General features: G+C 39.1%; 1 protein-coding gene across 2 annotated transcripts in view; it reads right to left on the bottom strand.

Annotated features, from left to right (window-relative positions):
- Positions 1-18,382, bottom strand: part of LOC128641310 (uncharacterized) — a 528,967-nt gene that overhangs the window by 453,449 nt on the left and 57,136 nt on the right. The gene's annotated exons all lie outside the window — the stretch shown is intronic.

Here is an 18,382-nt window from a genome sequence, read left to right on the forward strand (position 1 = left end):
CATACACACACATAAATATATATATATATATATATACACACACATACATATACACACACACACACACAGTGGATATAAAAAGTATACACACCCCTGTTAAAATGGCAGGTTTCTGTGATGTAAAAAAATGAGACAAAGAAATAATTTCAGAACTTTTTCCACCTTTAATGTGACCTATAAACTATGCAACTCAATTGAAAAACAAACTGAAATGTTTTAGGTAGAGGGAAGAAAAAATATAAAAATAAAATAATATAGTTGCATAAGTTGAAGCACCTTTTGATTTTATTACAGCACTCAGTCTTTTTGGGTACGAGTCTATTAGCATGGCACATTTTGACTTGGCAAGATTTGCCCACTCTTCTTTGCGAAAACACTCCAAATCTGTCAGATTGCAAGGGCATCTCCTGTGCACAGCCCTCTGCAGATCACCCCACAGATTTTCAATCAGATTCAGGTCTGGGCTCTGGCGGGGCCATTCCAAAACTTTCATCTTCTTCTGGTAAAGCCATTCCTTTGTTGATTTGGATGTATGCTTTGAGTCGTTGTCATGCTGAAAGATGAAGTTCCTCTTCATGTTCAGCTTTCTAGCAGAAGCCTGAAGGTTTTGTGCCAATATTGACTGGTATTTGGAACTGTTCATAATTCCCTTTACCTTGAATAAGGCCCCAGTTACAGCTGAAGAAAAACAGCCCCAAAGCATGATGCTGCCACCACCATGCTTCACTGCGGGTATGGTGTTCTTTTGGTGATATGCAGTGTTTTTGCGCCAAACATATCTTTTGGAATTATGGCAAAAAAGTTCAACCTGGATGTTTTTCTTCGTAAGAAAAGGCTTTCGTCTTGCCACTCTACCCCATAGCCCAGACATATGAAGAATACGTGAGATTGTTGTCACATGTTCCAAACAGCCAGTACTTGCCAGATATTCCTGCAGCTCCTTTAACGTTGATGTAGGCCTCTTTGTAGCCTCCCAGACCAGTTTTCTTCTCGTTTTTTCATCAATTTTGGAGGGACATCCAGTTCTTGGTAATGTAACTGTTGTGCCATATTTTCTCCACTTGATGATGACTGTTTTTGTGTTAATAAGTAAAGGTTTAGACCAAGTGCCCGGGATATGACCTCTAGCTTTGTACAAAGGCCTCCTAGCCAGCCGGATGAAAAAGAGTAATTAGTAGTGTGATGTGCAAAGCACCTAGAAAGGCTGAGGTAACTGAGGTGATATATGTCCCTGAACTGGATATAGTGGTCCTTGGAACTAATGGGATTTAGTTAAAAAATGGAATTTAATACAAGTACACAATAAATGCAATAAAACAATCAAATGATGCAGTTAAAACAATCCAGTGGAAAATCAAATCAGCATGATAGAAAAAAATATATCAATTATGGATCCATAATGTCTAAAACAAAAATTGGGTAAAACCTAGGTAGATGTATGCAGTGGTAAATGAAATGAGTGGAGTACAAATGAAGATCCAATATTAGTGTCCAAATAAAAGAGGATGGTGTCCAAGTGGGTTGTAGTAAATGTGTCCAAATGTCAAATCAATCGATCAATCCAAACAACAATATTAGTGTGAAAAAATAAGTGAAAAAGATAAAAAATGTGAAATAAAAAAGGAAGCGGAAAAAAATCCAAAAACAAAATCTGTGCGTTAACACAAAAATAAAGAATATATTCAGTGCTCCTCCAATAGGATCCTAGTAGTGCTGTGTGTCCTCCTATATGGTTCTGAATGTCCTATGAAAGATTAAAAATCATGGTATAGATCGTACATGAAGAGTGGGGAATATTGAAAATATGCTTACCAGCTAAGGTCTGAGGACGGTGTTAAAATCCACGAAACATCACTAAGTAATAAAAGCTCTGAATGCTTTATTTAAAGCATAAGCCCTACTGAGGTATTTGTCAGGCCCAAAAAAGAGACATTAAAATCAGAATTACACATTCATGATTCCAATAGAAGTAAATGGAAAAGTTGTTTAAAAATTGTATGTTCCAATTATCAAATTTGCTTTGTTCTCTTTTTATCCTTTCTTGAAGACAATTTTGATGCAATCATAAGTGTATATGACCCTGCATTGGAAGAAAGAGGCCCCCCCCCAATCTAAACTGGAGATTCATACTCCTGTGTTTTATGGGGGATAGGGGCCCTAAAAAAGTGAGTACTTGCCACAGGTGATCCCCATGGTGATCACCTTAAATTTAGATGGGGGTGTGACCTCATTTAAAAGAAGGCAATACCCTCTTTTACATTAGGGGGTCACATATACCGGTAAGATGCAGGTGGTTGCCCTTAAAAAGAGGCAATAACCTACAAATAAACTTAGAGATGCACTCCTCCAAGGTAAACAGAACCTTTAATAGAGCCCCTACACCCTCTTTTTTGCAAGAGGAAAAAGTGACCCAGATATAAAAAGGACAGACTCCCCTCTTAATTTAGGGGTTCACTAACACAAAAAGGGGGTGGGGTATCTTTCAGCCCCCTCAAGTTAAGTTATTCCCACTTTAAGGGTGATTCACTGCATTTCACTGGGGCACGCAACCCTCAATTAAAAAGGGCAGATATGAAGGGGGACCCCCAGAATGACTAAACATTGTCCTGCACATCCATTCCCCTGTGCATATGACAACCACCATAGGTCATCATACATATCTAAGGGGTTAAAAGGGACATGTTGCCAAACACAATCACTTGAAGTGATGTAGCTAATCTGTAATAAGTGAAGACAATATATGAACAGCTCTATGTAAAAAGAGAAAATTTTATCTCCGTCTCCTCGGTAGCCACATCCCATTGTAGAGGCCTATTAAACATTCAAAGCAGGATGCATTTCCCGCCACAAGGGAGCGTGCATCTGGCATGTGCAGACACAGTCACTTTATTTCCCTCCTCAGTTTAAGGAAGTTTACTATGTAATCACAGTAAAGCAAAGTGAGAACTCAGCACAAAGATGCATATTGGCTACTTTTTCATCATCCAGATGACTGTGAGCAGTTATCCTAAAGCTACTATTTTTACTGAGCACTTACTCTAATGAGCTAAATAAATCGTGAGGTAAAATAACTTCCTTTTTACATAAAAATGTTTGTGTGATATTTTCTAGTCAGTGTTTCTCAGATATGCTGCTACAGTTTCCATTAATTTACCAAATGTGTAGCATGCCCCTTTAAAACTGTTTGAGAAAAATGCATTGCTTTCAGAGCCATGACAATACCCAATATATGCCTCTTAAGTCTCTTGAAATGTTTTATGGTTTAAAAAGATAAAATAATCCCTTTATTACCCATTCCCCAGTTTTGCATAACCAACACTGTTATATGAATACACTTTTTACTTCTAGGATTACCTTGTACCTAAGCCTCTGCAGACTGCCCCCTTATTTCAGTTCTTTCTGACAGACTTGCATTTTAGCCATTCAGTGCTGACTCATAAATAACTCCACGGCAGTGAGCACAATGCTATCTATATGACACACATGAACTAACAATGTCTAACTGTGAAAAACTGTCAAAAATTAGATAAGAGGTGGCCTTCAACAACTTAGAAATCAGTTTGAGCCTACCTAGGTTTAGCTTTCAAAGAATACCAAGAGAACAGGGTGATATAAGTAAATTGGAAAGTAGTTTAAAAAACAAAATTTATGCTTACCCGATACATTTCTTTCTGGATATATGGCGAGTCCACAGCTTCATCAATTACTGTTGGGAATACCACTCATGGCCACCAGGAAGAGGCAAAGAACACCACAGTCAAAACTGTTCAATGGAGAAAAAGGGAGTAACACAAGGTGTAGAGGTGCCTGAGGTTTAGTAAAAAAATAAAAATAAATAACTGTCTTGAAATAAAAGGGCAGGGCTGTGGACTCACCATATCCAGAAATAAAACAAACAAAAATGTATGCTTACCTGATAAATTTATTTCCTAAGATATAGCGAGTCCATGGCTTCATCAATTACTGTTGGGAAACAATACCCAAGCTAGAGGACACAGATGAAAAGGGAGGGACAAGACAGGCAGACCTAAACAGAAGGCACCACCGCTTGAAGAACCCTTTCTCACAAAAGAAACCTCAGTCGAGGCAAAAGTGTCAAATTTGGAATATTTGGAAAAAGTGTGCAGAGAGTACCAAGTTGCAGCCTTGCAAATCTGTTCCACAGAAGCTTCATTTTTGAAAACCCAAGAAGAGGAGACAGCCCTGGTGGAATGAGCTGTAATTCTCTCAGGAGGCTACTGTCTAGCAGTCTCGTAATCAAAACGAATAATACTTCTGAACCAGAAATAAATCTAATCTTCTTCAGACACCAAAACTTCACCTCCTTCATGCACCAAAGGCAAAGAGAATGACTGGGGATTGTGGGAAGGGAAGTGATACTTAACAGTTTTGACTGTGGTGCTCTTTGCCTCCTCTTGCTGGCCAGGAGTGGTATTCCCAACAGTAATTGATGAAGCTGTGGACTCACCATATCTTAGGAAAGAAATTGCATGTATTATCTGACTCATGAAAGTTAAATTTTGACTTGACTGTTCCTTTAAATGTGGTTTTATTTAATAGAATATTTATTTGCAATTGGGATTTGGTACACAGATTTTTATTTTGCTGCAAGCTCAACCTATTTTAATGGGTTGTGGTTTCAAGAAACAAAACCAGCAATTTCATATATAAAAAAAAAAAGCTAAAGATGCCATTTATCATACATTTTATTATTTTTAGCCAGCTGGTATAACACATTAAGGGTTAATAAATTACAGTAAACTGTCCCTTTAAGACTGGATTTCTGAAGGAAATATTGGACTTTTGGTTATCTGCTATCAAAATGCCTGTTGCACAAATCTTTATACTTCTAATCTCTCTTTAACTAGCCCCATGTGGAAGAAAAACTATATCCTTCCTACTTAAACAATTCCTTATGCTGCTACAGCTGCAACTGTCCTGAATGCTCATTCTGTCAATTACCAGCAGGCATTACATTTTATGTATATATTTATGTGCAACCTGTATAGCAGTGTTAAGTCAGGCAAAAATATGAAAGTGTATTTTATATATTTGTTTACTACATGTATAACAAGATATATAAAAAAAAAAAAGATAAAATTCTGACAGTCAATCCATAATTCACAGGAGGAGGGCGTCGGGCATTGGAAGAAGGGTATTTCACTCCATTTACATGAAAGGTGGCAGAGTTTTTAAGCAAGTTAAGTACTGAATTGAACCTTAAAAGAAAGAAAAAAATAGCTCCGTCCTCATGCACATCGCAGCCTGCAGGTGCATGACAAGCCCTTTTGGACATGCATAGAGGAATAATCATTAAAACTCCGTTTTTGGAGATGACCCGCACTACAGGGAATCGTTGGTGGCCTAGTGGGAGGCACTCCCAGTGATGTCATCTTGCACGCATGTGGTGACATCACAAAGGATTTGAACTAGAACAGCGAGAAAATTTGTTTCAGACTTTTTAGAATTCGGATACATTTGAATGCATTAGTTTCATATTCTTTCGAATTCAAACAAATTTAGATGCATTAGTTTTGGATTTGATTAGTAAATTTGGAAGTTCAATACTATTTCAACTGTCGCATTCGAATATTATATTTATAAAACACAGTATTAGACTAGAAATACTATTTAGAATTCGAATATTACATTTATTAAACACTGTTTTAGACTAGAAATACCATTTCAAATGTGACCTTCAAATATTACATTTACATTTTGAATGTAACTAATAAATCCAAACTAATTTGAATTGATTTGGTACAAATGCATTCGGATTAGTTTAGTTTCGTTGCTAGGGTAATTCGAATTTCAATTCGGAACGAAAAGAACAGGTCTAGTCTGAACCAAGTAGCTGCAAGAGAGCTGGATGGGGTGTTATTAAAACCCTTCAATCTCAGCTCTCTTAGCAGCTACAAACCTCCAAGACCCCCGATTTGAAATAAAATTGTCTGCTCTTTCAAACAGTGGTGGTCTTGGAGCAGTAATAAACAGTTTATTAAAAAAAAAAAAAAGTAAATACAATTTTTATAGTAGAGACATTCCCCTCTTAAAAGACATATAATTAATTGTATCTGTATAGTCAGGTGATCACTGTGGAAACCGTGAACACCATGCAAGGAAAATAAACGTGCTTTTATTTCTGTACAGCACAATGGGGCCTCTCTTATCTAGATTAGAACTTCCAAAGCCTGTATGGGCCCGTTTTTCACATGAGGCTACCTTTGATGACAAGTTAGCAAGGTGATCACAGATACGGCAGTGGTCACTGGGAGATGTTCAATATTTTCTAATATCTAAGAAAAAAAATATACATTACCGTTTTTCGCTCTCATATGCCATGAATTATAAATATAATAAATAGCATATTGTGAATCTGCTGAAAAATTCAATATATAATGTTTGTGGGTCAATCACTGAAATTTGACTACAATAGGGGTTTAAATGTAGGTAGCAAAAAAAGTTCAAAATTGGCTCAGCACTGGGGTGAAAAAAGGCTTAGCAGCTGTCATGAGATGCAGGACACAGCATAAAAATGTACAACGCTATTTTATTGCAGAGCATAAAAAGTATACAGCTTGCACAACACATCTAACTCAGTAAGTGTGACAGACAATAACAACCCTAAGCCGCACCCCCATCCGGTGATGTCACCTCCCACTCATCACATCTTCCCCCTTTACAAAGGACAAAGGATACATTTTTATTTTTTTTAGAATACACTAAACAAGGTATACAAGAAGCATACAAAAATAGTTTTGTTTAGTGTACAACAAATAACAAGCTAAAGATAGATAATATATATATATATATATATATATATATATATATATATATATATATATATATATATATATATATATGTGTGTGTGTGTGTGTACACAACAAGAAATACAATACTGACTTGAACATTGGGGTAGACTACCCTAGTCCACAGGGACCATGGGATTATTCTGCCCATTCTTCCGGTCACTGCTCTAACTAGTGCTAATCCCGATAAAGGGCTGGAAGTTTCACCACTCTTCCACTTGATGTCATTTTACATGAACTGTCCTCTGATACAGAAGAAGGTGATTGAGAGTCTGCTGGAAGCAAAGAAGAATCCCCGCTGTGATCTTGCTGAGGGGGAAGGCACTCCTCTTAAAACAGGGAATCCCACCGGCAGTGGCTCTGAGGCATCCAGTCCCAAACTCTCAGGTACTAGCTGAAGATGTCTTCTATTTCGACGTGTGACTGTCCCTCCATCAGTAAGGACTACATAAGACCTTAGTTCTGAAGAGCGTCCAATTACCGTAGCAGGCGTCTTCCATTTCTTCTCATCATCCAGATTAACTCTGACACTTTTCCCCACATTCAGCTCCTTGAAGGGCCTCAGAGTGTTTTCTGTCGTAGAAGAATCAATAAGCCCCTTTTTGCCTCTTCATCCCTCCTAAGGACCTCGTCCCAAGGAACAGAGCTGGTTGGCTGGAAGACACCCACAGAGGGTAAAGTGGGTATAATGTCCTAGCATCAGCTGTGCCGGGCTAAAACCTGTGGCTTGGATGGGAGTCGCCCTATAGGCCAAGAGAGCTAGGTATGGTTCAGATTGCTTCAAAATGAACTTTGTTGTTTGAACTGCCCTTTCAGTCATTCCATTGGCCTGTGGGTAATGTGGAATTGACGTAAAATGGACAAAATCATATTCCCTGCTGAAAGAACTGAACTCCATGAAAGCAAACTGTATTCCATTATCGCTCACTAACTCCATTGGTATGCCCCACCAGGCGAACAAGCTCTTGAGACGAGTGATAACGGCTTGACTGGTGATCTCATTCAAGGGTGCAATCTCCAAATACCTGGAATAGTAGTCAATCACGACTAGGTACTTTTTCCTGTGCAGTTCACACAAATCAGCTATTTTCTGCCATGGGCGTGCAGGCAGCGGAGTAGAAATCAAGGGCTCCCTTCTCTGAGTAGGCCGGCGTTCCTGGCAAAATTCACATTTTGACACGTGGCTTGCAATGTCGGAACTGATCCCAGGCCACCATACTGCCGTAGCTGCCCTGCATCTTAGGGGTGTTTTGTCAAAATCATAGGAGTTGATAAGAGGGACTACCAGTTTATGGTCAGCCTCCAGACTAAATTTCTCTAAACCCACTAGGTAACACTGGCAGTGCTCACAGGCCCAAACTGCAACCAGGCACTCTCTCAATTTGGGGTTATTTTGACTCAGCAGCCGTCAGTCTACGGGAACAATAGGCGATGGGCTGTAGTTTGTTCTCATTCAGCTGCAGGAGGGCGGCCCCTTACCCATAACTGCTTGCATCAGCACTAACCACAGTCTTTTTAGAAGACTTAACCTGCACAAAAGCTTCTTCCTGTAAAGGTCCCCAGACTCAGGCAACATCTTTCATCAACAACTCTGTGATAGGGTGTAGTACTGTGGATAAATCTTGAAGGAACCTGCCCACATAATTCACAAGGCCCGATATTTGTCTCAGCTCGTGTACATCAGAAGGACTTTTCATCTGTTCAATAGCAAGGATTTTATCAGGGTCCGGCTTGATGCCATCTCCATTGATGATATGCCCAAAGTAACATAACTCAGCCTTTCTAAAATGGCATTTCTCCTTATTTAATTTCAGCCCGGACTCTCTAATGGTCTGAAGCACACAGCTTAATCGCTGATCATGTTCTTCCAATGTAGACCCATACACTAAAATGTCTTCAATGACGACTGTCGTGCACTTGTGGTCCCTTAGGAGAGAACTCATCTCTCTTTGAAAGATTTTAGGAGCAAAGGATATCCTGAAGGGGAGTTTGCTGAAGCAAAACAGACCTACCAGTGTAATGACATTTAAATCTAGAGGTATCTAGTGTAGAGAAGAACTTCGCCCCAGCCTATTTCGGAGCTATGTCTTCAAGTGTCAGCAGCACATATCTCTCTCTTTACCACCTCATTCAGCCTTTTCAAATCTACCCAGATGCGTAGCTTCCCGTTTTTTTTTCCCAACAGGCACAATGGGGGCACACCAGTCAGTTGCTTCAACAACTTCTTCAATAACTCCCATATTCTTCAAAATGCAATAGTTTTTTCTCCACTTGAGGCATGAGCGGGAATGGTATTCTACAAGGAGTGGTAATGCTGTATGAGACTGCATCACCTTTAAACGATATTCAGACTGGGCCCAATTCACCAAACATGTCTTCCGAAATCTCATTCACTCTGGTGACCAGGCCCAAACAACAGGCTGCTTTTCTGCTCAATAGGTTGTTAACACACTGACCTCTAATCACATGTACCCACATGGTGAATTTCCTCTGCTTGTACTCGCAGCTGGCAAGAAATTTCCCTGCAAAATCGATGCGGCCACCAGGACTATGAACTTTGGTTGTAACTTTCGCCAGCTGAGGAAGTTGATGCAGTTTTATGAATGCTGCAAGGGACATAACAGTGATGTCTGCTCCCGTATCAATCTTTAAGGCAACTTTGGCTCCCATTACAGTAAGGGTAACCCGCCAATCTTTGTCTGAACCAGACCATTCAACAACAGACATTACAAAGGACATTTCTTGACCCTCCTGGCCACTATCCAACTGCATCTCCTTAATGTATTCAGTTTTACATGCCACTTAAAAATGGCCCATTCAGTTACATTTTCTACATCTTTTATCTTTAGCAGAGCATATGACATTCTATTCATGGGTACGGTTACACCGCATGCAGCGAGCCTGCTGCGCCCATCCACTTCTGGGCCTGTTGCCCTTGGTCTACCGCTCACACTGTTCCTTTCACCTGCAGCTCTCCTGAACTACTGCACTTCATCCACAATACTCTCAGACTTCAGATCAGCACTTTGCTTTTTCACCAGTTCACTCTGGCGGGCCATCCTAATAGCCCCATCTAATGTTAATTCAGCCTCCAACTGTAGCTTCAGTGAGAACTCAGCATCAGCAATTCCAATGACTATTCTGTCTCAGCTAGTTCATACAGGCTGCGCACAAATCACCCCACAGATTCTCCCACATGCTGAGCACGTTTGTGAAAACAAGCCCCTGTGAATCACATTTCTTTTGGGCACAAAGTGAGCACTGAGTTTGTTCATAACTATTTCAAAGTCAAATTCTTCCCCTACTTGGAAAGTAAAGGCATTGAACCCTGGCTCCACATCTTTCCCCATAGAGTAAAAAAGAGAATTAACTTGTACTTCACCGCTCTCCTTGTCCTGTTTGGAAGCAATCCTGAAGCGCTGAAACCGCTGACGCCATGTGGGCCAAGCTGCAGGCTGAGAGAAATCAAAAGGCTTAGGTAAACTTAGACATTGTCATTAATCAGGAAACAGAACCGCAGACAAGTACTTCTGACACCATGTCATGAGATGCAGGACACAGCATAGAAGATACGCTATTTTATTGCAGAGCATAAAAGTATACAGCTTGCACAACACATCTAGCTCAGTAAGTGCGACAGACAATAACGACCCTAAGCCCCACCCCTATCTGGTGACGTCACCTCCCACTCATCACAGCAGCGAAAGGGTTAATTTTGTTAAACTTGCACTCGAATCATATGTGACTTTAAAGGATTCCTTTTTGACAGTTGCAACTGAAGACAGCTTAAAGCATTCATAAGTTCATAAAATGACAAAAGCATTATGCTCAAAAAATCGTGTAGAAGTAAATCTAAGGTATTTCCGGTACATTAAGAAAATAAATAAAACAAAATAATGAAAAACAAGAGCTAAACATTTTATAGTTTTAACTAGTACTGACAGGCTTGTTACTTATGTGCTGTTAATAATAGGACTTGTAGTAACATCTGGTTTGGTTACAATATGAATTACTGCCTTATGCAGAGGGTACACTGTAGGAATATATACACCACAAGACAGTTGTGGCAAGAAACATGTTCATCAGAATCATCATCACTTCCTTGTGAGCATACAATCTGCTGCTTTAGTGTAAATATCATTTAAATTTAGTTTTCTACAGGAACCTGCATTAAGTTATATTGCAAAGAGTTTCATTTTGGTGGCAATAAAACGTTCCAAAGTCAAGGGCTTTAATTTGATTGACATTTTGTGAGCTCTATTATAAATAAAATGTAAAAACAACCCTTTGTTTAAACTGCTTAGGGCTAGAAGAGGTTTGGATTTCAGAATATTTGTATATTTTTTCAATTGTAAAATGGGACAGCTTGAAGAGGGAATCAGACCAATCATATGTTATGTAATTTAAGCAATATTTACGTGTCATTATGCAGCTAATAGATGTAACTAAATGTAGCTTTGTATCATGTTTATTTCTGTTGGTATTAGGTATACAAATGTATTATAGTATTGTAATCAGAAAGGTAATAGTTGTTTTAAAGGGATAGTAAAGTCCAAATTAAAAACTTTCATGATTCAGATAGGGAATGTAATTTTAAACAACTTTCCAATTTACTTTTATCATCAAAATTTGCTTTGTTCTTTTGGTATTCTTAGTTGAAAGCTAAAACTAGGTAGGCTCATATGCTAATTTCTAAGCCCTTGAAGGCCGCCACTAATCTAAATGCATTTGACTGTTTTTCACAGCTAGAAGGTGTTAGTTCATGTGTTTCATATAGATAACATTGTGCTCACACATGTGGCGTTATTTAAGAATCAGCGCTAACTGCCTGAAATGCAAGTCTGTCAAAAGATCTGAGATAAGGAGGCAGTTAGCAGAGGCTTAGATACAAGATAATTACAGAGGTAAAAAGTATATTTCTATAACAGTGCTGGTTATGCAAAACTGGGGAATGGTAAATAAAAGGAATTATCTATCTTTTTAAACAATAATATTTTAAAATAAAATAGACTAGTATTTGCATTTTAGACAAAAACCAAACCAAAGATGCAGGCAGAGAACATTCTAATTTACTGGCATGTGGATAATGGTAGTCTGGAGTATTAGATTTAAGAAAATATACATTTAAAAGTATGTATTTTAGAATAATTCTGTATTGTAGAATTCTTTAGTCTCTCTCTTCTGTGTTGTATCTCTCCTAACATTTCAGAAGTCTTTATTAGAACAAAATCTAAAGGAGTGATAGTATAAAAAGGGGTGTTGCTCTAAAGCGCAGAATTACAGGGGGTGTGGTCTTCAAAGGGCATGCTCATAATGAGTTTGAGACGAAAGCAGGTTTGCTTTACCCATCAACCATACTGAAGGTGGCGAAGTGCTACTGAGGGTGGCAAGAATGCCCTTTTTAGCTGAAAACCATTGCACAATGAGAACATTAGCAGGAAGACCGTTTATATACTGGAACATCAAAGAAAAAGGGTGGGCATTGAGGTCCAGTTAGGCCACATATAGTAGTTTTCTTTCAGTTAAAGGGACATAAAACTGATTTTTTTTTTTCTTTTATAATTTAAACAGATCATATATTTTTTTTTTAAACTTTCCAATTTACATTAAATCAATTTGCTTCATTCTCTTGGTATCCTTTATTAAAAGAGAGCAGCAATGCACTACTATGAGCTAGATAAACACATTGCTAAGCCAATGAGGAGAGTCATGTATGTGCACCTACCTATCAGGAGCTAGCACCCAGCTACTGAGCCTACTAGCCTAGCAAATTAGATAGCAGAAGTAAATTGGAAAGTGGTTTAAAATTTTATTGTCTGTAAAAAAAAAGTGTTTCATGTCCCTTTAAACATTTTGCCCAAAGATTGTATGGTGTTATAGATCAGTTTTTCCATAACAGTTGTATCTCAAACTATTTCTGTCCCAATGACATTATGATAAGGGTAACTGCAACTCAGTGATGGCCAATTTTCTAACACATGGGGTCACGTAATAATTTAATAGCTTTATGGGTCACATATAAATCTATGGCTATTTAACACACAAATAATAACATATTTCCTGTCTAGTGGCAAAGGGTCAGATTTAGGTAAGCAAAAAGAGAGACTGCTTCTAGGGTGGTAACTAGCCATAGAACAAGCTATTATGCTATTGTTCGTTCCCAGGTTGAGCGCTTCTCTCTTTTTATTCATGCAAATTATGACACTTAGGGAAGTCTCCATAAGTGTGATGCGGGAATCCAGACGTGGACCCGTTGCTCAGTGTGCCTAGAGGGATATGGCTGCACCTCACTGACGAGGCCCACAAAAGGCCGAAACGATCAGCTGAGGTTGCTTCTCGGGCCTTTGGCTTGGATCAAGTGCAGTTTTCTGTGCTTGGTCTTGGTCTTGGTTTGCTGCCTGGAGACCTGCTCCTTCTGCCTGGGGTCCTTTCCCTTTGGGGTTTGGGCTCCTGCTGCTATTGGGGGGGTGGCTACTCCTTAGGCGTAGAGCAACTGGGTAGTAGGGCCGTCCCCTTGGCCTTGTGGCATCGTCCCTGGACTTCAGCCACATGCTGCTTTTGGGGGGACGCTCTGAAATCCAGCCTAAAGAGGCAATAGGGCAAATATGGCTACCAATGTGCCAAATGTTCCCCATACACTTCGGGTGTTGATTTCTGAGGACTTTCGAGAGAAGATTGGTTTGGCTCATGTCCAGCAGGTGGTTTTGGAGGGTGTTTTGAAGATGCCAAGAGCAAGTTTGCATTGTGTTCAGTCATTCCCTTCAAGAGGGATTTTTGATGTGGCTTTCACCGATGAGCATTATTTACAGACCTGCTATCAACGGACTATTGATATGGCTGCTGCTCCAGAGTTGGTTGGCATGAAATTTGTTGCCTGTGTGCAGAGGGAGAGAAGAATCCCGGTGACAGTACATATGTACAACCCTTGGGTCACTGATGTGGAAATTCGTCTGTTTCTTTGTCGCTACTTTGATGATGTTCAAGGAGGTAGCAAGCTGAAGAATCAGTTTGGGACTTTCAATGGAAAGCGCAGGTTCTGGGTGCGGTTTGTGCCTGATGAATTAGGTATTGGTGGAAAGAAACACCCTCCACAGACTTTCGCCATTGGTGGAAATAGAGGTTTCCTATATTATGATGACATGCCTCTTTTTTGCCGTAGTTGCAACCTGTTTGGTCACATTGCTGAAAATTGCCCAGGTGCCAGATGTCGAAATTGCGGTGAGGAGGATCATCTTGTTGCCCACTGTAGTAAACGCCGGACCTGTGACCTGTGTGGTTCTTCAAGTCATCTGTGCAGGATGTGTCCTTTGATGATGTTGCAGGGGCTTGATAGAGTGAAGCCTTCCTATGCTGATGTTGCAAAAAAACCATCTTCAGTTGCAGTTGAGCCATCTGTGAATGAGGAGGAGGTCTCTGATGAGGCATTGAACTCTATATTACCTTTTTTGTGCAAGAAATCTGCATTTGGGGTCCCTGTCGGAGAGGTGTCTGATGCTCCTGTGGTGGTTCCTGTGGCTGAGAAGGTGGAGGAAGCCCAATCTCATCTTCAGGAAGTGGATCTTGCTACATCTAATGTGATAGCTGCTTCAGATGTTCTTGAAGCCCTGTTGCCCAATGTGGATGATACTGTTGCTGTTCCTGGGACAGAGAATGTTTCCTTCACTGAGTCATCTTGTGATGCTGCTCCTGATGCTGTTCTTGGTGAAGGGGAGAACATTGATTGGTCTGCTGTTGTGTCCTCTAGTTCTGAGGAGGATATGGACACTGAAGGGAAAAAATCTGCCTCCAAGCGAAAAATAGATCCGGATTCTGATGGATGGGAGAGTCCTGATTTGAATCTTCCAGTAGTTAAGGGTGCAGATCCAGATACTACAAGTGATGCTGACTCTTTAATTTCAGAGTTTCCTTCTGTCTCTACTAAAGACGTTCCTTCTGACTCAAGCCAGTGTATAGGTGACTTTTCTGATGCCTCTTCTGTTGGTTATCTAGATAAAAGAGATGTGAACCAACTTGCTGAAGTTACTGGTTATGAGGCTGGCAAGGGGGAGCCTAGGAGGTCGGAACGTCACAGAGGCAGATTTAAAGGATCTCCTTTGAGTCCTAAGAAAAAGAAAGGAAAGAAGAAGTCCTGATGTTATTTCTTTTTTTGTTTTTCTTTAATTTATTTTTGTGATGTTTCTGACCATTTCTTCCCTTAATGTCAGGTGTATGACAACTTTAGCAAGGAGAGCTGCAATTTTTAAATTATTATCTGTATGTTCTGCTAATATTTTTTGTTTGCAGGAATGTGGTCTCTCTGAACATCCTAAATGTGCTGACTGGGAATATGGTCCTAAAGTATGGTCTTGTTCTTCTGATAGGAATGGGGGGGTGGGAGTTTTGTTTAAGGGGTTTAGTTTTTCTATCCTTAATGTAGTTCATATTGTCCCAGGTCGGGTACTTTTGGTTAGTTTTAGTTTTTGTGGGACTGTTTTTCGTTTGTTTAATGTATATGCTTCTCCAAATAGGGTAGAACGTTTGCTTAATTTTGAAACTTTAAAGTTTTTTCTGCCAGGTCGAGAGCCAACTTTTTTGGTTGGGGATTTTAATTGTATTATTAAGAATGGGGACAGAGAGGGTGGGAGTGATTGTAGGGTGGATAGCTCAGGGAAGTTTTTACTTGATTTGCTTAAATCTTTCGGTTTGAAGGATGCCTTCGGGTCTGTTTCTTTTTCAGGGGAGGGTTTTACTTTCTTTAGTGATAGTGGTGGGATAAAATCTCGAATTGATTTTTGTTTTTTATCTAAATTTTTATGTGTTGATGATTTTTCTTTAAAGCGGATGCCCTTTACGGATCATGCCCTTTTGATGTGTAAGGTGAATTGTGATTTGAAGATTAAGTATGGTAAGGGTGTTTGGAAACTGAATGTGGATTTGTTAAAAGATGAGAAGTTTAAGCGTCAGTTTGTTTGGATGTATGAAAGGTGGCGTGAAAGAAAATGTGATTTTAGTAATGTGCTTATGTGGTGGGAATGGTTGAAGGTGGAAATAAAGAGGTTTTTTATTAAGAAAGGCTGTGAGAAAGCTAGAATGGAAAGGGAGTTGTATGATAAATGGTATCTGAGGTTGTTGTATTTGTATGAATTGAGAAATTGTGGTATTGATGTGCATGAGGAAATTGCTGAAGCAAGAAAGATAATTAAAAAGTGTATGCATGAAAAAGGAAAGAAAATTGTTTTTATGGCAAGATTGGAGAAAATGGAAAAGGATGAGTCTTGTAGTAAATATTTTTTTAAGAAAGCTTTTGAAGGAAAGACTGGTTTTGTTAGTGTTTTTGATAAGGTTGAGTGTGAAGTTAATGGTACGGATGGTGTTTTGCGTGAAGTTCATGAGTTTTACAGTGAGCTGTATAAAGAAAAAACAAGAGATGTTTTATTGGAAAATGAGTTGTTGGAAAACATTGAGGTTAAGTTGGAAAAATATGATAATGATTTGTTAGAAAGGGATCTAAGTTTGGATGAGATTGCAGAGGTTGTTAGGAGTTTTAAGAATGGGAAGGTACCTGGTTGTGATGGTTTGCCTGTTGAATTTTATACTTGTTTTTGGAATTTGATTGGGGTGGATATGTTGGATGTTTGTAAGTTTGTTTTTAGAATGAATGTTTTGCCTGTTTCAATGAGGAAAGGTTTGATTGTTTTGTTATTTAAAAAGGGTGATAAGAGAGATTTGAGGAATTGGAGGCCGATTACGTTGTTGAATGTTGACTATAAGGTTATTGCAAAGGTGTTGGCAAATAGATTGCGTGGAGTGATTGGTAAGGTTGTGGGTGAAGAGCAAGTGTGTGCTGTTCCTGGGCGTCAGATTTCTGAAAGTTTGTTGTTACTACGTGATGTACTGTGGTATGTGAGGGAGAGGATGAGGTCTGTTGCTGTTGCTATTGTGGATTTTGAAAAAGCGTATGATAGGGTAGTGCATGATTTTATGTTTCATGTTTTAGAACGTTTAGGTTTTTCTGGTAAGATTATTGGATGGTTTAAATGTTTGTATAGTGATATTGTGAGTCAAGTCCAGGTTAATGGTTTTTTGACTGAGGAATTTTGTGTTAAATCTGGAGTGCGTCAAGGATGTCCTTTGTCTCCTGTGTTATTTGTATGTGTCATTGAGCCATTATTAACTAGTTTGAGGAAGGATAAATTAGTTAGAGGTGTGAGTGTTCCTGGTAGTAATGGAAGGTGTTTAAAAGTGATTGGGTATATGGATGATGTGAGTGTGGTATGTGAGACTCAGGCTGGTTTGAGGAGGGTGAAAACTTTAGTTGAATGTTTTTGTATGGCAAGTGGTTTCAGAGTTAATTGGAATAAGTGTAAAGTTAAAGTTTTTGGTAATGATAGGGAGATTGATTCCTGTGGATGGCCTGTGACTGAAGGTGCAATTGAGGTGTTGGGTGTGAAATTTGATGTGGATTTGAAAGGCTTGGAAAGTTGGGAGAATGTTTTTGATAAAGTGAGTAGAAAACTTCAGTTTTGGTCTTTAAGGACTTTATCTTTGGAAGGAAAAATGTTAGTTATTAAATCGGTTTTGATTCCTATTATGTTATATTTGGCGTTAGTTTTTCCGCCACCTGAGAGGATTTTTCGGAGAATTTTGAGAGTGTTGTTTTCTTTTTTCTGGAGTTCTGGTATGGAGCGTTTGAAAAGAGATGTTGTTGTTAAGAGTAAGAATGTTGGTGGTAAGGGTTTTCCAAATGTGGAGAGATTTTTGGCTGTGAAATATGTTAGTAGGTGTGTGGTTCTGAGTGGTAAGGATAGCATGGCTGGTTGTATGGTAAAGTATGCTTGTGGAAATGTTTTAAGACGATATGGTTTATTTGAGATTGATAGAAAGAAACCGGTATGTTTTGCTGTTCCGTGGTTTTATGTAAGGGTGGAATGTTGGATTAAAAAATATGGTTTGGAGAATGTTAGTAGGGAGATGTGGTGTGCAAACAGAATGGTGTTGAAAATGTTGGAGAAGAAGGAAGGTCTTGAGTTGATTGGGGGTTTGAATGAAAATGAATGTGTGTTGGTATGGAAAAATGTGTGTAATAAGTATTTGATGAATAGGCAGAAAGATATTAGTTGGATGAGTGTGCATAAGTGTTTGCCAACAAGGGATTTTCAGAAAATGCGTCGTTTAGTGGCTTCAGAAGTGTGTCCTAGAGATGGTTGTTTTCAAAGCGAGAGTGTTATTCATTTGTTTTGGAATTGTGAGTATGCTAGGGATGTTTGGAGAAGTTTGAAAAGGATGATTAAGGGTTTGACTGGAGTGCAGTTTTTTACTTTTAATATGATGATGTATGGTTTGTGTGGAAGTGGTGTGGAAAAGGAGAAAGCAAGATTGATATGGTTGTTGGCATGTTGTGTGAAGGAGGTGTTGTGGGATGTGCGTAATATTTTGATTTTTAAGAAAGAGGTAGTTACTGTAGGTAATTGTGTGGGTATGATCCGTGGGAAGTTGTTTTTGTATTTTTCTTTTGATAGGAGGCGATATGGGGAATTAGATTCTGAAGGCATCTGGAAGACAAAGAAGTGGAAGGATTGGATTATTTAGTTGT

The sequence above is a fragment of the Bombina bombina genome, chromosome 10 (assembly GCF_027579735.1).
Source record: "Bombina bombina isolate aBomBom1 chromosome 10, aBomBom1.pri, whole genome shotgun sequence".
Classification (NCBI taxonomy): Eukaryota; Metazoa; Chordata; class Amphibia; order Anura; family Bombinatoridae; genus Bombina; species Bombina bombina.